At 42.1% G+C, this 26904-nt stretch overlaps 1 protein-coding gene and 1 long non-coding RNA gene across 2 annotated transcripts in view; one reads left to right on the top strand and one right to left on the bottom strand.

Annotated features, from left to right (window-relative positions):
- Slc9a9 (solute carrier family 9 member A9) overlaps positions 1-26904 on the bottom strand; it is a 533806-nt gene that overhangs the window by 53068 nt on the left and 453834 nt on the right. The window lies entirely within an intron of this gene.
- LOC124084396 (uncharacterized) lies at positions 9317-25436 on the top strand. Its single transcript, XR_006849104.1, has 3 exons — positions 9317-9428; positions 22091-22217; positions 25193-25436. It is a non-coding gene; the product is annotated as an uncharacterized LOC124084396 (long non-coding RNA).

The raw sequence follows: 26904 nt of genomic DNA, 5'->3' as shown, positions 1-26904 counted from the left end.
AGGAAATCTTCTGTGCACCTAGAGATAGATGCCCCGGGCAGAATGCTATTCGAAGACAAGGGCAGAGATTGGAGTGTTTCATCTATAAGCCAGGTTTTTGTCACTGTGACAAGAACAACTTAGGGGAGGAAAAGTTTATCTCGGGCTCATGGTCTCAGAGGTCTTAGGCTATGGCCAGCTGACTTCATTGTTCGGGGCTGGGAAAGAGAGAGAGAGAGAGAGAGAGAGAGAGAGAGAGAGAGAGAGAGAGAGAGAGAAAGGGACCATGTACAGATATAGTTCAGGCCATGCTCCCAGTGACCTACTTCCTCCAACCACACCCCACCTGCCTACAGTTACCACCCAGTGTCCCATTCAAATCAATAATCCATCAAATGGAGTCATCCACTGATGAGGTTATAGCTCTCATAATCTAATCATCTAACCTCTGAACATTCCCCCACTGCCTAACATGAGCTTTTAGAGGGATATTAAAGATCTAGACCATCACACCAACGAATGCCAAAGATTGCCAGCAACCATCAAAAGCTAGAGGAGGCAAGGAAAGAGTCTTCCCTAGGGCCATGGAGGGAGGATGGCCCTGACACCTTCATTTCAAACACATAACCTTCAAAACAGTGAGAGAATAAATGTCTGTTCTATTAAGCCACACAGTCTGCGGCACTCTGCTGTAGCACCCCTAGGACTCTGATACCTGAAAGTTATTACTCACTAGGAAGAAAACCTCTGGGGATTTTTAATCATAGACTTGCTAGAGTGGTAACAGATACGGACAAGAAGGGAGCGAGGTGTGTGGAATTGACTAAGTCCTGCCCTCTGTGCCTGCTCATCACTGATCCTGGCTGGTGCGTCTGGTCTTCAAGTATGTCTGCCTGAAGTCCTGCACATTCTGGGAGGCCAAGCTTGGCAGGTTCACTGCTCTGGATACACCTGCTATTCATTGGCTGCCTTCATTTAAGTGGTTACTTTGTGTTGTCCATATTCTGTCTCCAGTGAGACCAAGCACCCTTCTCTGGGCACTGTGGTCTGTGTGCCAGCTCTGGGTTACGATTTACCTCAAAACTTAATGACTATATAATCAAGACTCAAAGAATCAGTCGAAATAGTATAGCCATTGCTCTAAAGTCTATTTCTTCTTGTAAATAAGGAAAACTTGAATTTAATTCAAATATAGATGGAGTATCAGTGGCTCTTAGTTCTGAGTTTTAGTCCCTTATGGAAGATTCAGTGCACTCCAGAGCAGTGATTCCTAATCTTGTGTAAGGTAGAGACCTGTTGAGAGTCTGATGATATTATGGTGACTCTCCCAGGGAGATCGACACCTGCACATTAGAGTGATGCTTTAGGGCTCTGGCTTCTGCATTAGGAACTCTTGCACTGCCCTAGTGGATTATCTTCTCCCTCATCCCAGCCTGTCAAGGGGGAAGTTGCTCAACCCGTCCAGTGACTTCCCAGGAGAGGGGGACTGTGGTACGTCCCCAGCCTTTGGTTTATGGGAAGACAGTTGAGAAATCCTGACATTTCAGTACATCTCTTCTGACTCTTCCCTTTCCTAAGACAATTCTGCCAGTGTGAAAATTAAGTTTATGCGTCAACTTAACTGGGTCCCAGAGTGCCTAAATGTCTATTCCAACATTAGTCTAGGTGTATCTGTGAAGGTTTTTCTGGAGGACACTAACATTTGAACAAGTAGACTAAGTGAGGCAGAGGGCCCTCCCACCCTCCCGAATGCAGGTGGGTCTCATAGAACCTACATAGAACAAAAGACCAAATGAGAGAGAACCAAATTTCTCTACCTGTATTTGAATTGGATATAAGTCTTCTTCTGTCTTTGGCCTCAGACTGGAATTTACATGATCAACCTCTTGGGTCTCCAGCTTGCTGAGTGAAGACTTTTGGAACTTGTCAGCCTCCATAATTACTGTATGAGCCAATTCCTTATAATTAATGTCTACATAAATAGATAAACATCCATCCATCCATCTATCCATCTACCCACTCACCTACCTACCTACCCATGTTTTTGGTTCAGTTTCTCTGAGGAATCTTGACTGGTACAACCAGAAAGAGAAAAAGATGGATCTATGCCTCTTTCCATGAACTAGTTTCCCCTTAGTGGTTCTAAGTATTTGTGTGTGTGTGTGTGTGTGTGTGTATGCTCAAACCAGAAATTCCAAGGTCAATTTTTAGAGTTTTAACGAGTACCTAAATAGGATGCCTACAGATTAAAAAAAAACCTAAAGATCTGTCAGACCAGAGTGCTCATCATGGTCTTCACACAATTCTAATCATTAAAGATAGAGATATTTTGTTTGTTTCCAACATACAGTTTCATTTATAATACATATGCGCCCTGAGGATATTGATATTTTAAAAATGGATTCTCAAAGCAGGCTTATGTTTGGCTTTATCAGCCTAAGAAAATGATTATGTAATCTCCCAATTATTTAGTTGGCCCTGTACACTGGGTCCCAATGTATTCGTCATCCTTTGCACTCTGTTTGTCAGTGAGCTCTTGGTCGTGGGATGATAATGCAGGGGAAGTTGCTTCCCTCTAAGAACAGGAAGCTGCTGTTTGCTGTTATCACCTCTTTCCTGGTGGGACCTTAAGTGTCTGCTCTACTGGGCGGGGGCAAGGGGAGAACCGCACCAGCCCTCCTAGAATGAGACCCTCTGAACGAGAGGAGCAATGTGGGGTCTCTGCAATGGGGGAGCCTGGTCTCAGCCCAGACCCTTCTCCCTCTCCATTCCCACAGCCTGCACGCAGCCCCGAGGCTCCAACAACATGGTCTTATGGGAAAGCAGCTCTGGTTCTGAACAGCCAGGATTCAGTGGTAGCCAGGGACCTTCCTCTTCCTAGCGTGTGATCACAGGCACATTCCTCTGCCTCTGGAAGCAAAATGTGCCTATTAGGACTAAGTGAGAGGAGAGTAAATGGAAGATCCAGGGCAGTGGCAGCTCATGTGGAGGCTCAGCCAGCTCTGGCTGCTTCCCTATTCATCTGCATTAAGACTCATGGCAGCCGCTAAAGGGCCTCCTTTCTCTTCTGCTTATCCCACCTCATAGGCTACTCTCAGATTAATCTTCTTAAAATAATGTCACTTCTCTGATCAAAACCTTCCATGGGGAGCTGGGGGTGCAGCCCAGTGGTACACCACTTCCCAGCATGCACATGGCCCTGGGCTCCATCCCCGGCACCGAAAAAGGAAAAAAAGCCTGGTGAGATGGTCCATGACTGATGTTTTCTTCTTTATTTCTGTGTTTTCTCACTGATCAGAGAAAAATGTCAAAATGAAACCTCTAACATGTCTTTTTCCACAGGAGTGAGGAGAGTTCTGAGCTAACGGTTCAGCGGCCCTGGTTGGAATTGCTCTTTCTGCTCTTGCTGGCTACGTCACCACGGCACTTAATTTCCCCTCAACCCCAGATTCTCCACACCTGTAAAACAGGGCTCATGCACACTCTGCTTGGGAGCCTCTGAGCTGAAGCAGTGGTGGGGGCTTGGAGTTCCAGGGAGGGCTTGCAACCGTGGCCTGGGTAGGCATTTGTTAATAGATCTTTGGAATATGGTCAATGACTCCTCTCTCATTTCCTCATCTTCTGTAACCCCAAACCTCACCCTTTGCTATGGTTCAGACAACTCTGTCAGGTTGGGGATTGCTATGACAAGGCCAGCCTGGCTGTCCTGTTGGTGTTTTCCTCTGTCTATGACCTCAGGCTTCCAAGGCCCCCAGTGCTTTCTCCCACACCATGTGTACAAGTCATGGTGCCAAGGCTTCCTTAACTTTGCTAAGGACATATGGGCAGGGGCATCTGAGCATCAGAGACACTTCTGAAGGCCTTGGGCAGTTCCAGAGAACACGTCTCCTTGGACTCAGTGGATTTTTAAATCTTTGGACCTAGGGATGGTGAGTACTATCAGCTACAGCCTCAAAAGGGACAGTCATACATTCCTGCCTTGTCAGTAACTATTTAATGCAAGCCCGGCGGACCCAGTCTTTGCCTATATGACCAGCTCAGGACAGACACGGAGGAATATGTCAGACTCATGCGTGTTCTAGAATGCTGTCATGGTTTAGATATGAAGCATTCCCCAAAAGCTCACATGGGAGACACACAAGAATGTTCAAATGCAAGAAATAATTAGGTTATTAACCTTATCAGTGGGGTCAATCCACTGATTGGATTAACTGGGAGATAACTAAGGCTGAAGGTGGACAGTCACTGGGGGGCATGCCTTTGGGGTTTACAGTTTGTCCCCAGTGAGTGGACTCTCTGTCTGCTTCCTGGTTTGCATGTCCTGAGCTGCCTTCCTCTACCATGTCCTGCCATGATGTTCTGCCTCATCTTAGGCCCAGAGCTATGGAGTCAGCTGACCATGGACTTAATCTCTGAAATTGTGAGCCAAAATAAACTTTTCCTCCTCTTAATCATTCTTATGAGGTCTTTTGGTCACAGCAATGAAAAGTCATTTAAGATAAATGACTTCAAAAAATACGTAAGCATCAAAATATATCCTGGTTTAAAATATTGTCTTAGGAAATTTGTGTCTGTTTTCTTCTGATTGAAGCTCTGACGCCAATACTGGGTATTGGTTTTCTCTTCATGTATCCAACTGCTCTGTGAGCACTTCATGTATTCAGTCGAATGTGACTGTTCAAGAAAGTTCAACAAAAAGTTGTTACCAATAAAGGGGAGGAAAAAAAATCTACAAATCTTTGGTGAGCAGTTAAAGAATTTTTGGACTTCATTTGGACTCATATTGGAGAAATGAATACTTTGAAATGGGCGGGAAAGAACAAAATGAAGTTGAGTAAAATGAAGCTGTTCCCTACATCCATCTCACCCTCTGTTGACATTTACTAGGCATCCCCTATTCCCAGGCACCCGTGTAGTGCTTAGTTTCATTTCACAGAGCTTCTAGTCCTGAGAGGCATTTCTGAAGCTGCTAGGTATTGGCACCTGTACAGGGACACATGTTCTGGCAAATCAAATGTCTTCCTCTGGAGGCAGCAAGATCCTTTCCTCCTTTCTGGAGGAAAATAATCAACTGAGTTGGGTGATCTCATCCATGGCTTTAAAGAGCATTTAAATTTATAGGTAAACAAATCACATATTCTTATCTATTCTAAGCACTGAACTCATATATCCAACTGGCTGCTCATGACCTCCATTGGCTAATCTCAGACTGAACTGAATTCTCAAGTCCTCCCTGGCCTCATCCAGTCTTCCCTTTTCTCTGCAGATGGTGCCACCATCCACATGGCTGCCTGTTGGAAGCTTGGGAATTAGCCCTGATTTCCCCCTTTCCCTCACTACTCAGTGTGTTGCAAGTCCTGTGATTCCACCTCCAGACTAGATCTTAGGCATCACTATTCCTGCATCTGGCCACCACAATCTCTTGCCTGCATTAGTCCAACAGCCTCCCAACCAGCCTTCTGGATGCCACCATTCTCTTTCCTACAATCCTCCACACAGCAACCATAGTGATGGGTGAAAAAGTCAACCAGACCACATTATCACTTTGCTCAAACCCTTTGAGGATGCCTAGATGACTTGGAATGCAATCTCTACTCCTCAGCCTGGCCTGCAGGCCTCCAACACCCCTCCCCACTCACTTTCTCTTACTATTCTTAAGCCATACCAGTCTTCTTTCTGTTTCTTGTGTGTACTTGACTCTTCCCATCTCCTTCCTTCTGCCTGGAAAGCTCAGGGGACTGGCTATCCTTCATTTTAAGTTTCAGAAAGCTCTTCCCTGGCTCCATCTTTAATGTAGCTTCTTGCCTCTCGTGTTATTCTCCATTATGGCAGCTACTGATCACATTGTGTAGTTATTACACTTTCTTAGTTGGATCTTTGCCTCCCCCAGGCACTGTTAGATTGTATACTTCACACAGGGGCCGTCTCTTTCATCACCAGCACTCAGTACAGTGCCTGGCAGTTAGTAGGCATTACATAAATACTTGTTTAATCAATGGGATATTATATCATAGGAGGAGTGAAAGAAAAATAATCTTTCTTCTTACACTTAAAATCAATGGTTACGTAAGTCTGTCAGCCAGATCCCATTTTCTCTTGTCTCCTTTTCATGATTAATGCAAATAGGAGTAGAGGCCACATGCAGGGTGAAATAAAATAATTTTTTAAATAAAAGTAATGATCTCCTTGGATCTGTCAGCAGACAGGATGCACACATTCAAAAAAGTGTCTTCTTAGGCTAATTCCAGAAGCTTACAAATGGTCCTTGCAGGCATTCTGAGAGCACAGAGGGGAGATGGGAACATTCCAGTAGAATTTTAACTAGCACCCACTTGTAGAGGTCCTTCCAAACAGGACAGAATGAGGAGGGAAGCAAATTCTCCCCAAATGGCAAATGATAAATCCAAGGAAGGGCTAAACTTCCTCTCTAAAAAGTCAGTACCTCCCACAATTGAAGAAAAGAAAGAAATAAAAAAAAAATAGACAGTGTGGGTGGGGGTCCATAGGAGGAGTGAAAGAAAAATAATCTTTCCTCTTACATGGGGGAGGGGGAGGGGAAACTCAGTTTGGACCCCGGAACAGTGTACGACATACCTTACAGAATAAGATGAATTTTTAATCCAAGAGGAAAGGGGGCATCGGTTTTATCAGTTCTTTTTTTCCCCATCTCCTCTTATTGCTACTAGTAGATTGATTTTGTTTCTTATGCCCTGAGGCCTTTCCTGTTTCCTATAATTTGAACTTTCCCCAGTCCTCTCCCTACCCCTCTCCCTTTTGCTATTCTTGGTTCTTCCACAAACATCTTCCATCTCTGGCCACCTACTGGATGTATAGAAATATCCCTCAGTATCTCTTGTTCAGTGTACTTGGGGGTGCTAGTCTGTGTGTGATCAGGATTAACAGGATTTTCTGAACTCAGAGTCTTGAGCATGTTCTCATGCTGCCAATTCCTTATAATTTGGGATAGAAGCTGAAGGTTTTTCCAGGCTATTGAGAGGAGAATCAAGCACATGCAGTAATTTTTATGAGCAGCAGTGCCAGTTCTCAAGCACATTCTCAATTCTTGGAACTCTCACTTGTCCAACCCCCAAATTTGGTGTTCCTTTAGAAGTTGTAAATGTGGACGAGATTTGGATAAGTTGTAAACTTGGATAAGTCTAAGAAAACCGTGAAAGGCTTCTGCCTTCCTGCTTGAAATGCATACTAACAGGGTGGGTTTTTCTGTTTATTTATTGCACAAGTACTATGTTTGCCCTGCTTACTTGTGTTTTTTACATTTTTTTAAAAAATATCTTTATTTATTTTTAGTGGTACTGAGGATCCATCCCAGTGCCCCACACGTGTGAGACAAGCGCTTTACCACTGAGCTATAGCCCCAGCCCACTTCCTTGTGTTTTAATCCAGACTAGATAAAGAGAAATCAGAATGTCTGCTTCCTTTACAAAATGGTTACATATGATATTATAATGGTGGATACATCGTATTACGTATGTGTCAAGATCCATAGAATGTCCCATAGAGAATGAACTCCAATGTAAACTATAGACTTTAGTTAATGACAATGTGTCAGTTTTGACTCATCAACTCTAACAAGTTAATTGCACTAATGTCAGATGTTAATAACAGGAAACTGTCCAGGGGATGATACGGCAATTCTGTATTTTCTGTAAGCCTAAAACTGCTCTAAAAGGCAAAGTCTATTAGTTTAAAAATTACAAAATAGTTTATAATCCTTTTGGCTTTAAGATCTTTGGTGACATCAAACATTGTTTCTCTGAACTATTGTGAACTGCATGAAAAAGTACCGATGACAAAGCAGAAAGAGGTCATACTGGGGTGTTAAGGGAACAGTCTGGCTACCCCCAATCATGTTGGATGTGTTCCCCCTTCCCTGTCTCCTTGATTCAAAACCTGTGTAGTATGCAAAGCCCGGTTCAATGCAATCTGCCTCCTCAGAACTTCCAGCTCTCCACCTGGAAGTCATTTCTGTCAATCTTGAACCCTGGTAACAATACGCTTGAACTTTCCCAGGCTCCACATGCGGTACACAGGCCTCTCCTGTTTCTTTAGCTGCTGGAAGATATTTGGGTTGCTCTCCCTGATTAGCATGATCCACCCCAGTATCCTCTTTGTTACGGGCCCCTGGGACCATTACAACAGTACCTGAGGTTTTCCTTTCTGGTGAAGCTGTTCTTGCCTGTCTCAAGACTTAGTGTTTTTGTCTTGTTTAATATTCTGATTCAATCTTGCTTGGCCATGTTCTACCTAGTTAAGGACCTTGCCAAAGAGCCCTGCAAACGTAACTTAGTGCTTGTGTGGACCTTGATCTTTCCACTCAAATTGACCTTTCTGAGTGATACTTGCTCGAAAAGATCATATAGTCAAATGTTCAACTTTCAAGAACCCAACCACTTAAGCTGTTTTCCATCCCCACACAGCGGGAACCCAAACAACACTTGCTTCCTTACACAATAAATCTTGTGTGCAGCAAAAGGGGTGTTTCCTATTAAGGGCAGCCTTTCAGACCTGGTCATTCATTGTCCCTTGGAGGAGAATGAGCCTGTGTGTTTGGGCTGGAGGTGGCAGTTGGGGAGTTGATGGGGTTAGTTCAGAAAAAGGATGAGAACCTGAGACCTGCGGGGAGAACAGGGTACTCAGGATTGCCACAAGAAACAAAATAGGAAATGTGTCTGCATTGGTACCATCCCCTCTGTATTGACATGAACTTTGCAATCACTGATCAGCAAACCAATTTAAACTTCCCATCAAGTTCTTGTTGGGGTGAAGCTGAGTTCACCCCGACTCTGCCATCCTCACAACGCAGGCGTGCGGGATGCCCCTGCTTCAGCGCCCAGTGTGCTTTCTAAGGGACCAAGCTGACCCCCAGGCAGCTTTGGGGTCCCTTGCTTTTTGGGGCTGATGGAGAGGTGCTCGTCTTTCTGATGGAGAGAGCTTTCTTCCCGTTGCCTTCATCACCCTGGCAGCTGGGCAGTTGCCACTTTGAGACACGGCCTGGGTTAGGGGCTGTAGCTCCTGGTGGCAGGACATGAACCCCAGTCCGGCCACAAGAGCCTCCTGCCCCAGTGTGCAGCAGGGTCCTAAGTGCTGGCTTCCTCCAGCACCTTTCTTCCCTGTAGAGCTGGCTCTGGGCTGCCATCTTGACCCCTGTTTTTTTTAAAAATTCATGATACAGGAGGGAGGGTAATTAGGAGGAAATCCTGAGAAAGAGCCTTCGAAGTACTGGGGAAAAAAAAAACAAAAAAACAAAAATGCTGACGGGGGCAGTTCATGGAAAGCACAATTTGGCCTGACAGTGACCTCCCACTCCAGGCTTTGACTCCGGGTGGGGACAGATGGTGAAGGTAAGGGCAGTGTGCGACCTGATCATCCGCACGGCCAGCAGGATCAGCAGGAGCAGAGACCCCAGCGAGGCCCACCTTAAAACAAAGGTGAACTTTAGGGTGGGAGAGTAAAAGGATCAAGCTTTATGAATCGGAAGCCAGGATGTCTGTGAATGCTATGAGTCAGTCTTTTATTTTAAATTCAGTGCCAAGAGGGCGGGAGTGGACTCTATCAGTTTCAAATCTCAAGAACACTGGGGACAGCCAGGTCATCAGAAAGGGCACCTTTCTGAGGCCTGAGCTCAGCAGTCGGATAGGAACTGTGGAATGCAGAGCTCCCCCCAATATCTCTAGCTCATTAATCTTCATTTAAAAGTAGACAGTTAAGCTGTTTGGATATTATTTTGGGAGTGTCTCCTTAGCCCCCCTCCCCCAATTTATTATTAATGGCAAATGTTTTAGGGCTGCATTTTCCTGGGTTTCAAACACATGCTGTTTCCTGAAAATTTAAAAAAAAAAACAACAACAAAAAACAAAAAAACCAAAAACATCCCCCTTCTGTTCCCCACAGGTCCACGGGAGTGACAAATCCCACTGTCTTGTTTCCAAGATGCTTAACTGTGTTATAGTAAATGTCAATAGTGAATTAACCATCCCTTCGAACGTTTCAAGTATGACTTTTAATTAAGTGTATTAACCTGATGTATCACCATTTGAGCAGCAACTAAAATAAGATTATATGCATTTTAAACTTTTGGATGCCCGCGGAACATGAAAAGCACTTTATGAAGCTTGCATTAATGCATATTTCATTACAATGTGATTCTATATTACATATTCCACTTATGCGTGGATCCAAAATAGTTTCTGCTCTCGGTAACGATGCCAATTTAAATAAGTAAATCACAAGGAATCGAGAAAACTTAACTCTTCATGAATCTCAGCATTGTCGTGGCTTAGAAAAGAATTGGTTTGGGCCAGAATCTTACCTGTAGTAAAGAGAGTGTAGCATCTGTGTTTCAGATAGGATGGAGTGAGGAGAAAAAACAAAAGGATGCAACATTTTCTCTGCACATCAGTTACAAATTAGGGATAATCCTGGCCGATTTTCCTTTACTCCTCACATAGCAGATGATTGGCTTTGCCACAGTGAAGAGGCAGTAAGGCTGAATGGCACAGGAGAGGGTGATGTGGGGCTGGTGGGTCGTCCTGACACTTGGGTAAGAACAGCTGTAACATCATCGCATAAAGAAACCCTGGGAGCTAGATGCCTTGCTCTGCAGGGCTGCCTTAAAGCATCCTGTGCAATATTACTAATAGACCTTTTACAGTTTTTATAGCTTCCCGAGTTATTTTTGAGTCACTGCTAGCATTCAATAATTTCCTGTTGAATAAGGAACAAAACAGGCCTAAAGACTGAAAGGAAAAGATGCTGTGGGGAGCAGGCTCTCCAGATGGATGCGTTCTGGCAGATTGTGATTTGTGACTCAGAATGAGCCCAGATTATTGTGCCATATGGGTGGCAGCAGAGCCTGGAGACACGGCTTCAGTCACTCAGCAGATTTCTCCCGCACTCCTACTATGTGTTGGTTTCTTGCTTGACCACTGGGAAACAAGGACGCGTGTGTGATTGCATCTGCAGCCAAGGAATCCATTCGTTTGTTCATTCAGTCATTCGCCAACCGGTGCAGAGCGTCAATGATGTGCATTGTGTATTGGAGGGTTGAGCATGTAAACATAGAGTAAATTGCCATCTGGTGTGATAAAATCAGTTATAAAGACAGGGGAAAAGTACATTGCAGCTTAGATGTGGAAAAGAGAGACTAATTATATCTGGGCAGTCAGAAATCATCACAGAAAGAGTGACATTCAATCTAAATCTTAAAGTTAGATTAGGAAGGAGATGATCAGGAGGAAAAAAGAGCAAGTCCATTCCGGGCAAAGGGAACGGCATGAGCAAAGCCATGAAGTTCAAGTTTCACACTTGGGAGGAAAACTGAGAAAATCTGAAGTTGGTTGTGGATGTAGCTTTTGACTCATAGGCAGTTAATACGGCTAGAGAAATAACCTGTGCAGGATCTTCTGTGTCATGTTAGAGCTTTGGCTTTATTCTATAGGCTGGGAATGGAAAATCCCAGAGCTCCCGTCTTCCTGTCCGTGTGGCAGATGTCCCCAATCTGGCATGAAATTGTGTGCTTTCCTGCCAAGCCCAGGCTAACTCTTGGAATTCTCTACCCACACAGGGTCTTAAGAAGCCTTAACTGACTTACCAGAGTTGGCACATAGGAAAAGTCGATGTGCCATCTTTGCTCCAGGCAAAAAAAGCTGAGGTCTTTAAATAGGCAGTGACAAGGTCAGATTTGATCATTGGGGAAACTATTTGAACCCGTACCTAGAGAATGAACTGGAGTAGGGAGAACCATGAATCAGGAAAACAAGTAGGATATTGTTTAAGAGTTTAAGTCATTAGTTCTCAGGATGGGTGCACACCAAAACTACCTGGGGTGCTGGCTAAAAAGTACCTGTTATACTTAAGCTCCAACCCAGACCAATTATCCAGAATTAAAACAAAATAAAGCCAAAACAAAGTGATTTCTCATGTGCTCAAGGGGTGAGATCCATTTGCTGGGCATCTGATTAGGAAAACATTTATTCCTTTACTAAACAGGTTTTATTGCCTTTGAGATGAACCTGGAGAGGACAATGACCTGGGGAAGATGGGAGGGGACTTGCTATTATTAAGCCTGAGTCTTGTAGTACTACTAGCCACGTCTGCCTGCTTGACAGCCACCCATGCGTTTGCTGAATTATCTAGAGATAAATCATTTCATTTCATCTCCACATTAACTCTCTGAATTACAGATGAGGAAACCAAGTTCCAGAGACCTTAAGTAACTTGCTTAAGGTCAGAGGGCACCTGACGCCAATTACAACGGTCCATACACCCGCCTGATGGGAAGCCTGATGGGAAACGGAGTGTTCTTTTCAGGGTTAGGACTTTCATTAGGACCAGTACTCTTGCTTTGTGTTCTCCCAGGTACATGTCACACCATAGCCCTAACTAGGTCTGTTTTCTTGGTTGTGATTCCTGTATGCAGTACAAAGAAACCTTGCAAACCCAGAGACACATGGGCTCACCTTAAAATCCTTTCACAAATGCCTATGAAATTTGGATATGTTTCCCCAGTTGTTATTTAGCCACCAAATCAAGCTTCATGGCTTCCTAATTATCCAGCTTATTTCAGAAGTAGCAAACAGGAATTGGTAGGGGCAGAATTATTCACATTAAACACTAGGTTCTTACTACGTTTGAAATTTCTAGAATCGCTCTACACAACAGAGGCAGCTATAATAGCTGGTACCTATGCTGTGTATTTAGCTGGGCAACCTGGATCTCATCTATAATAAGCCAGCAGGCTGTTCCCGACCTGACTATGAAGGCTGGGCTTTAGGAAGGGCATGCTTCTACAGTTTAGGGAGCCTCATGGAGGCCAGAAGTGGAATGTAAAACAGAATTCCTAGTTCTGCATCTAATGCTTCAATGATCAGATTGCACTAATTCCTAGCAATGCAACCAGGGAAGGGTATTTTATTTGTTCCTGTTTACTCTCTTGGCAAAATCTTATCCATTCTGTTAATAGATGCTTGTCTTTTAAATTTTTTTTTTTTACTCATTATTGGAAAGAAAACCTAGAATTTTGGATTTCCATGCGTTCTTTCCAGGATGCCTCAGTGGGTGAGGGGGACCTCAGTGGATTTCTGGGTGAAGAGAAGCAAGTTTAACTTTAGGGTCTAGGATTTCCATCCCCTCTTCAAATGAGCAGTTTTGCTTTTATTTGTTTTATATTTGAAAAAAGAATCTGGTACAGTGGTGTGAAGAGCATCACTCTAGACATGAGAAATCTCTGGGTAAAATATTCACATATGTCAATCAATTGAACTTCTTGTTAGTTTAATTATCTGGAAATTCAATTGGATCTTGTACATGTCTTGAAGAAGTGGCATGAACACAGAAGATTTGTCAGAAATCCCATGAACTTGTCTCTCAGGAGAGGTCTGGGTCCATCTGCAGGCCATGGCCAGTGGATTTAAAATGGGATTAAAGATTTAATAATCCTGGTCTCCAGATTTCAAGAAGCTGCATATATTAGCAAAGGGCTGTTGAAAGGTGACATACTGACAAGTAACAGATGCCCCAGGGAGAAGTGGGTTCAGACTACTGCACTGGAGGGACTTTCTCACAGTGAGCACGAGTGTGGATTCTAGAGTTGGACAGATTTTGGTTCATGACCCAATTTCCCCTTTACTTGCTTCATGACTTTGAGTCTCAGTCTTCTCTTCTATATAATGGCCAGAGTAGCAATACCTACCTCAAAATGTTACTGTGTGGATTAAATAGAATCATCTTTTAAGGACTTAAATAAAAGGCTCAGTAATAATAGCTGATTTGAATTGACCTAAGTCTTTTTTTTTTTTTTGGTAGAAATCAAAACTTCTCAAAGGGCATAAGAACATTATAACTAACTAATTCACAATAACAATTCAAATCAAAAAGATCTGTCAAGCTGTGGATAATAACAGAAAACTATATATATTGGAAAAATTTGCAATAAATTCATGTTTAAGCTAAAAACAAGCATTCAGGAAGAAGGCAAACATTCTTGCTACTTTCATTCATGCTAGTAATGAAAATTCCAGCCAGATCAGCCAAGTAACAAAAGAACTAAAAAGTACCCATATTGAAAAGGAAGAAGCAAAATTATTTCTGTTTATAGATGACATGATCTTATGTGTGGAAAATCCTGAAATCCCACAAAAAATGATAAGAACTAAGGAATTCAGTATAGTTGTAGCATACAAAACCATTACACAAAAATCTTTTCTATACACTAACAAAGACCAAGCCAGAAGGGAAATTAAGAAATCAACCCTTGCTTATAGCACTGTCAAAAAGAATAAAATAATTAGGAATAAATTTAAGGTGATGAAAAATTTGTACACTAAAATCTATAAAATATTGATGAGAGAAATTGAAATAGAAGCAAATAAGTGGAAAGATATCCTGTGTTTGTGATTGAAATTGGTATTATGAAAATATCTGTACTATACAGAAAGGGAGATACATATTCAATGTTAATCTCATCAAAGTTTCAATGCCTTTTTTTATTAGAAAAAGAAGATTTCTTTAAATTTATATGGAATCTCAATAACCTCCAATAGCCAAAACATTCCTGGAAAAGAACAAAATTGAAACCTTCACATGTCCTGATTTCAAAGCATATTACAAAGTCATAGTGACCAAAACAGTATGGTACTGGCATAATGACAGACATGTAGACCAATGGAGCAGAATAAAGAGCCTAGAAATACAGTCTTGTGCATATATCCAGATGATCTTTCACAAGGGTCCAGGGTCACAGAATGGGGAAAGGACAGTCTCTTCAACAAATGATATTTGGGAAAGCACACATCTATCTGCAAAAAAATGTAGTTAGGCCCTTACTTTATACCATAATGTATAAAAATCTCAGAATGGATCAAAGACCTGAGCTATGAGACTCTTAGAAGAAAACACAGGGGAAAGGCTTCCTGACAGTGGACGTGGCAACCACTTCTTAGATATGGTGCCCAGAAGAATAAGAGTAAAACCAGACAAATTGTCCTACATCAAACTTTAAAACTTCTTTGCATCAAAGGAAATGATCAACAGAGAGGGAAGGCAACCTATAGCTTGGGAGATAGTATTTGCAAATCATTGATAAGGGGTTAATATTCAGAATTCACAAAGGACCCCACAGATGGGCAATGGAACTAAACTAACCGATTTAAACATGGGCAAAGGACTTGACTAGATATTTATTTAAGGGTATGCCAATGACTAACAAGCATATGAAAGAATGCTCAACATCACTAGTCATTAGAGAAGTGCGAATTTAAGCTACCATGGGACATCACCTCACACCTGTTACAAAGGCCACCAGCAAAACGGCACTCTTGCCTGTTAACGAATCCTCTACATGAGCCAGCCTCCACATGATCGTGGCTGGGAAGTTTCTTTACAGGCCCTTGGACTTTTCCAGAGCTTTCCAGTTCTCATGCTATAGCAGAATTCCTAGGACACTGGTTAAACACACAGATTCTGCCCTTGTCCCCAGATTGCCAAACTTTAGGATTAGGTAGGACCAAGGAATCGAACTCTAAAGAGGTGTCCTGAGGGATTCTCACCTGCTAGTCAGCTAGTCAGCTAGGTTTGATCATTCCTTCCTGATTAAGTACTTCCCAACAAAACTGCACATGCAGATGTTGATGTACATGTACAACCTTTAGAAACCTTTAAGGGCAACTCTGATAAAGTTTCCTGAGGAACAGAAAAATGGGAAAGGAAATCCCCAGCCCATGATGACCTTGGCCTTGTACCCACCTCCCTTTATTTCTAGCCCTGTGTCTTCTCTGTTGGCATAGGAGCATCTACCTGGGTTCTCTGAAAGTCAGACGGACAATTGCTTCTTTTCAGGACCAGAGTGGACCCAGTCATGGCCCCTGGTGGGGAACCACAGACATTCCGTTCTAGGAAAATGATAAGAAAGGAGGAATCTTTAAATGCTAATTAAGTCATTTTTATATAAGACTAATCTGGCTATCCCTTTAAATTAAAAAAAATCCTGTTAAGATGTATACTCATATATAATTGAACAGTTACAAAATGTGGATTTCAGGCTAAAAAGTGGTTCCCTTATCGTAGTGGTCTTGGAGAGTTTCTAGAAAGAAAAGAGCTCTCGTCTTGATTACAATGTCAAAGTGTTATGGTTGTCAGCCCAGTTATGCCTAAGTACACTTTCAGAGGCTTCATTGTAAGTAAAACTAAATTCTGCTTTCTGTAATATTTCAGTTTGCATAAAGAATATGGCAAAGAGAAGGGCATTGTAAACATTTTGGGCCCGATTTGGTCTTTATGTTTTTCTGTGTCAGACTGAAAACACTGACAGGCAGACAGGACAGTGTTCTATTTAACAAACACCTTTGTGAAACCCAGAGAGCCGGGGAAGCAGAAAGCCGCGGAGAGGGAGGAGGCCAGACAGCTAGTCAGCTAGGTTTGATCATTCCTTCCTGATTAACTCCTTCCCAACAAAACTGCACATGCAGATGTTGAGATAGGCTTGCATATATTTGAAACAACGCTCTGAAAATATTAATGACGCATCTGATTCCACTCCAGGGGCCTTGGGTGGGTTTTTCAGTTAAAGCAGCTACTGGGTAGAGGCAAAAATCAGAATGGTCCTGGGCCAATCCATCCTCTTTATATTGAAAATCCACACAAAGCAGCCTGAGGATTGCATACAAGGTTACAGGTTGCTAACATCACAACCACTCTCTTCCATTTTTAAAAATCAGAACACAGAGATTTAAAAACATGGCTTCTCCAGGTCAGTCAGTTATTAGTAAAAGAGCCCAGGGGTTCGAACCCATGGGTTTGGAATACACGTTCCACAACATCACACCACTCCAGACCCACAGCCTGAAAGAATGTTCTGGGAGTGAAGCATTCTCCATTTCTGTTCTATGTTAAGCTTTGTGGGCTCATTAGAGAATGATAGCCAAGGAGTGTTCGAGAAAGCTGGGCCCTGTCAGATGGCATAACTTAAACTTTATTGATGCCTCCTAGGTGAGCCACTGTGTGACTGACAGTCCGAGGGACCGGTTTTGGGTCTCCCTATGCCACTACCCGCCACTAATGGCGTCCCTCTCAATCATCATCAGTAATTCTTTGTGAGTCCCCTGGAATTCTGCCTTGCTCTGTCTCACAATCTTCTCATTAGAGCTCCCTCCTGGTGTGGAGGTTCATCACGTGACACCTTGGAGGGGGTGGGGCTCATCTTCTTCTTTTGTAATTAATTGCAATTTGCACAGCTTCCTCTGAGGTGGGTGGTCTGAGGGGAGTCACATGGCTTGCTGTTCTCTTGCTCACCTGTGTAGCTCAGGCCTGGCTGAGGATTTTCTCTGCTTGAGTCATATTCCGCCTGGTTTCTCACTCCATGATGAGAAGTTCTTACATGTCACCACCCCCCCAACCTTCTACACTGACAAACTATTTGGTTTCTGAACATGAATAAATCACTGGGATGATCTTGAGGCCTCCCATCTCCTTCTACTGCCATGTCATTTAAAAATGTGGTAACACCTGGGGAACAATAGTTGCTTCTAAAACAGCAGATTGCTGATGTGGCCCCGGGGTGCTTGGTCATCACAGGTACTGTGATGATTTTCTTTGCTGCTCCAAAAGCTGAGCTTGGCTGAATTCACTTCTGATCATTAGGTTCATGTTAACAACAGTTGCTCAATTCACTGTTTCCTTATAGTTATTAATACAACTCTGGGAGTGACAAGTGTTTCTGTAAAATAACACTGCTGCCTGAATTATGGGGTGCACGACATACAATTATAACTTCTAAAAAAGTCGCAACTGACGTGGAAAATAAAAGCAACTGAGTTGAACTCAGAGGCATGGGAGAGATCTCAAAAGCATGGAGGATATAGCAGGCAAACTTTTTGCATCATGGCATTGTAAACAAAATAATAAGTGACTTGGAATCACGGTTGATTAAATTCATGTTAAAATCCCTGGGTACTGTTATGCCATGCTTGGTCTCCTGGGCTCCCTTGGGCATTGTCTTCAGCCAACAAACTATAATTTCATGCTTGACTGGCCTAATACAGTTGTAGGTTCCAGATTCTGTGCTCAACCATGCCAGGCCACAGAAGTTAAATGAAAAGCAAATGAATAAATGAAACAATGGGTGGAGGTCAAGAGACGATGCCCGTCAGCAACCTGAAACGGAGTAAGTCTCTCACCGTGAATCGTTAGTGTTTTTAGTGTCAGTTAGCTGGAGAGTTGTTCCATTCCCTGCTGATTCAACACTATCTTGACATTTACTAGAGCACCTGTGATGTGCCAACACAGTGGTGGGCCTGGAGGCTGGAATGGGGAGCAAAAGGGTACTAATGAGTGGTTGGAATTTCTCAATGGAAAACCAGGTGGTTCTCCATTGCAACCACTCTGTAGCTGATGGAGTCTTTGAAGAGACTCTCCCAAAGAGGTTTCATTCCAGGTGTTTGGCAGCTTTCCCAGGGCTTTCTGTTTGTACCTTCTTCAAGATTCTGCTGGAGACGGAGGGGATTGACTCCCTCCTCCTTCGCAGATGCTGTTCTCATGACTGACTTCCCCACCAAACTCACCAAGTCTAAATTACAGAAGAGACTCAGAAGGGGTCTTCTGCTCAGGTCTTATTTGCACTGAGTCAAGATTCTCTTAAGGTTCATAAACTTCACCAGGAACCCTTTCCTTTATTCTAAGATGATGATGTAAGTGGGTTGACATGAGGAATGTAAAGAAGAGAGACTGGGAATGTACAGAAATTTGTTAGTCATCAGCTCGAGTGACTTTGTTCCTTCATGCATATTTTGTATAGTTAGGGTCAGCTGAAATTAAACACTTTTGCTGGTAGCAGAATCAAAATTAAAACTGAAAAGGGCACTTATTTCTAAGAAAATTCTGGAAGAAATTCTTCACAAAATTTTTCAGACTATCTCTCCATTATCCTTTAGGCTGAAAAGTCTGTCCAAATGCCTTTGGGCACTTACATTGAATATAATAAATTATTTTCTGTGGATCTCAGGGTAGCATTAATTTGGTATGACTGGGAGGCAATTTTCTTTAATTAGGATCTTTTTCAGGGTTCTTTCATGCTTCTGTTGTGCAGTCTTTTTGGAGAAGTGGCTTAAGGGTGCTTAGCTTCCGTGAACTTGTGGTCTTGGGAATGTACACTTGAGATGGGACCAGTTTGGGAGACTCCATGCCTGTGGTCTGGGGATTTTATGGAAATAATAACCAATTCATGGCTGGATTGAGTTGAAATTCCAGGACATGGTTGTGCAACGTACATGTAGAAGAATGAAGGATGTTAAAGGGCACCCTGCACCTGCCATTATCGTCCATCTGGGAACTTATACACACTCTTCAGAATGCAACACTTGGCTTGCCAGGGTGTCAGACATAGGGGAAGCTGTGCAGAGTGGTTGGGGAGAGATGTGGAGAGGAAAACATTGGCTTCAGATGCCAAATAGAAAATTAAACTTCCTGAGGAAGTTCTGAACCCTGCTCAAGTAAACCGAACATTTATTTGTTCACCAAAACTATTGCAATAAGCAAATACAGAAAATGGTGCAATATGGGTGGTAGGGATTGAAATCATGTGATCTATTTATTTGTAATAAATAATGTATTTATTTGTAATAATACTATAAAAGCACAAATTTATCTTATTTGCCGTATTATGTTTACTCACATGGACAGAAGTATATTCAGATTTTGTAGAGCCTGCAGGTTACCCAAAATTTGTGTGTGGGGAGTGTAACAAAAGAAATACAAACTTGACTATAAAATAAGTAGAGGCCCCCTTAAAAGTGGCCCATCAACCAGAGGCCCCTGAACATTGTTTTTCATTGGTTCCTGGGGAATCCTCTGGATTTGGGGTGTGTTATAGGAACACCCTGTCACAGGCAGGACCTAGCTCTCCTGTCAGCCTGCAGGAGGCTAATGTCAAGGTGGGAGCTGTAGTACTCAGGTTCATACGTCACACATCTGAGCACTTTGCTGACCATCTTAGGATCTGTTTGTCAGATCCTTTAGGAAGAAACCTCTCAATGAAACCAACAGAGAACTTGTGCTTCCTTATGATCCATAGGCTCTAGTCCAGCATTTACTGAGGGGGAAGATTCCCTTATGAGGTTGTAAATCTCTTGCCAACATATTGCAGTTTATTATTGGATCGGCTTAGATTTAAAGCGGTCCACTCAGTGCCACCATCTATGTAGCAACTAGAGCATCATCCACAAATAAAATAACCTTCAAGGCCAAAGAGCTGCCAAGAACCAGATTTTTCAAGATTAACTTGAACAAGTTGTTCAAATCAGGTGATGCGGACACCGTAAAATATCACCTTATTTCAAAAGACGAGCAAACTGAAAATGAGCTGAAAAAAATCCCTACTGAGGATGTATGTAATCATTTGGGTTGGACCTGGTGTACCTGGAGGATGTTCAATCTCAGACATACACAGTGGGCATGTAAGTACACTCACACTCATGTGCACACTCACACACATAGAGATATCTCTCTCCCTGACACGATTATTCCTTCTTTCTACTTTATCTATGAACAAATTGTCAAAGCAACCTTAAAATGCTGGGTAATATAATCCTCAAATGCTAGTAACATAAAAACGACTCTAATTATACAAGTGATATCATTGCAATCTCTGGCACCAGAACTTTTACTGTTTCTCCAATCTGCAACTATCCTGTTTTCTAGTCTTCCTCCCCTTATTCACCAAAGTGACTGCTACAGGCAGTTTAGACACCCAGAGGAGAAGATAATGGCTTTGACCTTAATAGATGGTTTGAAGGCACAATGTATCCCATTGACTTCACACCAAAAGGGGCTACGGATGTGTTTTTCTCCTGTTTCTTTTCCTCTTTATTGTTAAGGAGACTAATTGTGTGTGCTCATGAGCATGTGTGTGAGAGGAAATGTTAAATTCCTTTCGATTTTTCTTTTTGTGGTGGTAAGAGCAGGAAGGCATTCTTTTAAACTTCTTTTTCTAAGCAAAGTGTGGGAATGGAGGGCGACAGTAAGTCAATTCTCAGAATAAGATGCTCTACCAAGATGCAAAGAGACAGGGTGGGAGGAGAAATTTTCAACAGCTGAGAGAAAACTGCCACAAGTGGTTGTCGATTGAATCAATGACATGGCTTCGTAATGTGGCCTCAGATGGAGCAGGAAAATACTGCAGAGAAAAAGCGGCAGGAATTCCTATTGTGTCCCCTCAGAGTGTAGTAAGGGGTCTGCTGGAACTCAGGGGGCCTCTGAAGGTGGTATGTCTACTGCCAATTCTTCTGATAGTGCCAAAGATGATTTACAGTTTTGTGAAATGAAAGCTCTCTTGTCTGCTATTCATGCATTTAAAATAACAGAGAATATAAGTTTTCACCTAGGATAATTGCCCGTGCTTCAGCCTTTCAGAGTATGGCTCTAGGTTGCGTGAGTTACCATACAAAGACTATGGCTGTGATCTGAGACTTGAACAAGACACTGGGCCAACTACCTGACAATATTCTATCTAAACTAACAGTTAAATGTACTGGTCAGTGGTCAGAACAACTGAAAGAATGGCTTAACCATCCAACCCATGTAACACCCAGAATCACAATGAGTCCAGCTTTGGGGCTAGAAATTATTTAAATGAAAGATTATTTACAAAGGGAACAGCAGGGAGAAGAATCATATAAATTAGATTCACAAAATGGACAGATTCACTCACAGTTCATTTTGGGATAATTTATGCCAGTTTTCTCTGATGTCATCTGTTGTTTAGATTAATAATTACTCATGCCAATTATTAACTGATGGAGGTTGCTTTGTATATTGGCAGAGGGAGGCCTATTATTTGGGAAAGTGCCCATGAATATTGAGCTTTCAATATAGGTACAAGAGTTTATTTGCAAAAGTGTAATTTTTATTTTCCCAAACAATTCAATATCCTAATGAATTTATATCTGCATTCTCAGGAGGTTTTGCAGAAGAATACGTTTCTCTATACTAATGTACACATGGTCAAGACCAAAACAGGATCAAAATGTTTATTCTAACTATGATCTCTGCTTAGAACTAAAGATAATATTTTTAAATATATTAAGAGATGTTTCTTTCACAGACCAAGGTACAGGCCTTTGAGAAATACAAAATGAAGACGCTCATTTACAAGACATGCTGATCAAAATATTAACTATAAAATTCTTTTACAACTCCATCAAATATGAGAAAGGAATGCATCTAAGAGGGTAAGACATTCATCCATTTAGACCTTTTGAAATTCTTGATGCAGTTTGGAGTCCTTCATGTGTCTCAGTTCTGTGTAATTTAGTGACTCTGACCTTGGGGAGGTGACAAGAATGGTGCCTCTATTAATGTTGTTTCTCTCTGAAAAAACAAAATATTTCCTGGAATGCAATTGTTTTTTTCAAAAAAATACTTGACCCTGTGCAGTGTTTTACACTTACGTCATTTCCCCATGTATAATCCTTTCTTGTTTTAGTGTGTTGCAGGGGAGAAAAAGTGTTATGCAGTTCTTGTTTTAAAAAAAATTCAACCAAAGAATATCAGCAATCATGACATTCTGAAGTATTTGTGTTGAATATAAATTTTGAGGGCATTAGAAGTGGTGAAGTATGATGTACAGCTTGATGAACGAGAAAGAGGGAGAGGGAGAGGGAAAGAGAGAGAGAAGAAAACTCAGAGCTTCTTGCTTGAATAATGAGATGGAGGGAACATGGGATATGGGGTAGGTGGGAGGAGGACTCCCGATGACTGGGATGTGTCTTCAGTCATGTGAGTGCAGAGATCAGGTAAGTAGCATGTAGGTGTCCAAGGTTTGTCTGAGGTATAAATTTACACTCAGCTTTGTGTGCATGTTATTGTAATCTGAGATTATCAGGGAATCATCTAGGGGAAGAGTGTTTTTAAAAATTTATATATGACAGCAGAATGCATTCCAATTCTTATTACACATATAGAGCATAGTTTTTCATATCTCTGGTTGTATACATAGTATTTTCACACCAATTTGTGTCTTCATATCTGTAAGTTGGATAATAATGATGATCACATTCCACCATCATTAATTATAGGGGTAAAGTATTGAGTGAAAAGAAAAGAATGCCCTGAGCAGAAACTTCACGAACCTCTAGCATTCAATGGGCAGAGGAAGAGGAGCCTAATAAAGGCTGTTGAGGGAATTAGGAGGAGACAAAAACCATAACTGGGTTATGGAAAATAAGGAGGAGAGTGTTCAAAGAAGGAGGAATCAATTCCTAGTATCATATGCTGCTAAGAAGACGTGTCAGGAGAGGACTGAAGAATACCTATCTGGTTTAATGATTTTTGACCTTATCAAACTGCTTTAGAAAGACGGCTCAAGTAGGATCCAGGGAGGTGGGCTGAGGAGTGGGTGGAGGAGAGCACTGAGACCATCAGTGTCATCAGTTTTCCTGAGAAGCTCGTCTCTGAGGGAAGGACAGAGGAGAGGATTCGTGAGGAGTCACGAAGTCACTGGAAGCTTTCATTGACATGGATGTTGTCACATGGTGAAGACTTACACATGTTTGCAAGTTATTTTGAAGGACTTGGGTGAGAAAGAATGGTTGGCTAGATAGAAAAAGAGAAAGAAAAGGTAGAAATTGACTTTAATGTTTGATTGATTGATGGGAAGAGTTCCCATTTACTAAGTTTTAGACTCTCTGTGAATCAGGAGGTGAGATCGATGGTTGAGAGGACAAGGAAAGTCAGAGGGCTGGGGATTTCAGGAAAGGAGAGGTGGGTTTGGAACAGCAATGGGAGAAAAAAAAAAAGATGAGCGGTGTGAAATAGGATGTTGGCTGGAAGGGGTCCATGTGAGGCTGATGATCCGTAGTTCAAAGGAAACCTTCATCTGTGAGTCACTCTCTCCCACAGGACTCATCCACTCTGCTGTGGTTGCCCTCCAAACAAAGTATTGGGTTAATTACTCCTTGGGACTTTTCCAGTAATGGCTGTTTTTGTTTGGGTGTAACACAAAAGATAATGGAATCTGGAGTGTTTGCAAGGGTGATATTATTGTAATGATGGAGCATGGGATTCACACCTGGATAAAGAGGATGGTGGGGAAAGGATGGCTGTTAGTGACTGGGGTTCCTATCAGCTTGAAGAAGGGCCACCCTTAATACCCCTTGTCTATAGAAATAGGAACAATGTCTGGCTTTTTCTAAGTTATAACTCTTTATAGCTACAGAATTAAAAGGATTTCTTTTTGATGAAGCTACAAAGCACAAGAGTCCAATTTTAACAACTTCCTCTCACCTCAAATTTGTAGGAGGGACCAACCACAGGCAAAACAAATTCCAGACAAGCCTGGGCTTATATATATTCTTATCTGAATATAGATTTCTCCCTATATGCCAGTAGAACCTCTCTCAGCATAATAAACCCGTGGAAAAATACTCTCTCCTTTTCATTTGGCTAGGGGAGGAAGATGATTGTATACACAGAATTGCAGTCCAGAGGAGGAAATATAGAGATGGAGGAGATGATAAAACATAATTTTACTCAAATGGATCCTCATTTAATTTTTCCATTATTCTCAGGGAAATGAAAGCTCAGCTACCTGCCAGAGAGAACTGATTCTTCTTCTTAAAATATTTATTTTATTTTTTTTTAGCCATAGGTGGACACAATGTCTTTATTTTACTTTATGGGGTGCTGAGGATTGAACCCAGTGCCTCACGCATTCTAGGCAAGCACTCTACCTCGAGCCATAACCCCAGCCCCAAACAGATTCTTGATGTTGCCAATCATCAATCAATCTTAATCATTCTAAAGTATCATTTCTTTTTCTGTACAAATGCGATCTTTTTGTATTATATTATTTTTATTAAAACTCTTGGATAAAATGAAAAGGGAAAGAAAGAAAACACTAGGTCGAACATAAAAGAAAAAAGGGTAAGGAAAAATTTATAGTCAGGGCTGGGGATGTGGCTCAAGCGGTAACGTGCTCGCCTGGCATGCGCGGGGCTCTGGGTTCGATCCTCAGCACCACATAAAATAAAAATAAAGATGTGTCCATCAAAAACTGAAAAATAAATATTAAAAAATTCTCTCTCTCTTCAAAAAAAATTTATAGTCAAACTTTTCAAAAATTTTCAGATGATTTTCTTCACTATATAATAAGAAATATCACAGTTTAGGACAATATTAATGCTTCTCTTTTCTTTTTTTTTTTCAGAAAGGAAAATGACTAGTTGTTTCACAGAAGCAAATGGAAGGAAATGAAATTTTGTGTTACCCACTAAACTATGGATGATTGAAATAATCTAGCAATACAATGCTAACTTGACCTGAACTTGAACTTGGGAGGAGACATCAATTCAAAAGGCAGCTGGAACCCCAGAATGTGCCCATCTGTAACCTGTGAGATGATGGATCAAAATTTTTCTGGCCATGAACATGGAGCTAGATTTCACCATTGTGTTGGCTGTGGGGTTGGCTCAGTGGTTTTCTCTGCTTGGGGACCAATCCCTTAGGGTTGCCATGGAAAAGGGGCTTTCGGTACCACTTAATCAGATGGTGGTGTGGGGAAGGATCGGGCATAGTCTTATTTGTTTGCATTAACAAATGGAGTGGTGAGAAAGACCAAAGGGGAAACCGAGAAGATTACTCAAAGGAAACAGGTGAGTGGAGAAATAAAAATGAAATTTAACTTCTCCCCCAAAGAGAATTAGTCATAAGAAAATGCAGGCATTTTTGGCTGAACCAAAAATCAAATAGAAACCACCTGCATTTTGAGGTCCAGAGTTACCCAGCAGGATGGGGAAAGGGCCCCGGATAGGCAGGCCTCTCTGCACTGGGTTGAGTCCCGGCTTTCTGAGCCTCAGTTTCCTCCCCTGTAAGGAGAGAGAACAATGCCCCTGCTGCATGTGATGACAGAAGCAAAAGTCCTATGACCAGCAAAGTCCCCCTCCCCCTCTCATCTACAGCCACCCTCTGTGACTTGGGATAGATGGCTTTTCGACCCTATCTTCCAAATACTTGAGATGCATCTTGTAGCTAACTCCCGCGAGTGAGCAGCAATTTCTAACTCTATCTTGAGAATTATTCCAAAACCAAGAAGATGAAGGGGAGGCAGTTAGGAAAAACTATTTGTGAGAGGACAATCGGTTTAAGGCGCCTCATAGAAAAGATGAGTTCCTAGCTTGTCAGGAGCCAGGTTAAGATTGCTTCTTTGTTTCTATCAGAAAGAAGGTAAAGGCGGGTCCTGCTGGGCTGGACAGGAGGTTAAGCAATGCGGAGGGCAGCATGTTGGAGTGGGCCCCATTTCTTTCTCTCGTTTTCATGTATGCATCCTGTGACTAGATCACAGGAAGTTAATATGTCAATTATTTACTTCCTGGGAGCCTAAGCAAGCACCCCTAGCACCTTCATTTACAATATGTCATTGAACAGAGCTGTTCCATTTTGTGGAATTTGTGAAGATAAAAAAAAAGACACATGAGCCATATTTCTGGAAAATAGATTCTAGTGTGTAACAGAGACCCGAGAATCATTTTCCTTTCTTCAGATAAAAGCAAAAGAGAATATATACTCCTTTTTATAAAAGTAGCTTTTGTTTGGCCCATGAGAGGCCAAATTCTCACAGAATACATTGGTAGAAGCACTTCTGCTGTGCCATACATTTTTAGTTGAATAGATTGAAAAATGAGCTCCAATGTCCAAGCCTACCAAAGGGTCATGTTAGAATCATGGGTTCTCTGTTTGGATGGTTTGGGTGCTGGGGATGGAAGCTCTGGGGACTCTGCACATGCTAAGCAAGGGCTCTGCCACTGAGCTCCATCCCCAGCCCAAGAGAATTATGGGATCTCAAGACCTGGGGGTTTCCTGGGCTTGAACGTGGGTGGCTTTGGATCAGGGAAGTTCCTCATGGAGGAGCGTCCAGAGAGG

Source organism: Marmota monax, unplaced genomic scaffold (genome assembly GCF_021218885.2).
Source record: "Marmota monax isolate L192 unplaced genomic scaffold, Marmota_monax_Labrador192_F-V1.1 WCK01_AAM20220418_F8-fsc00022, whole genome shotgun sequence".
Taxonomy (NCBI): domain Eukaryota; kingdom Metazoa; phylum Chordata; class Mammalia; order Rodentia; family Sciuridae; genus Marmota; species Marmota monax.
Note: the sequence above shows the minus strand (reverse complement) of the source record. Positions and strands in the feature narration are given on the sequence as shown.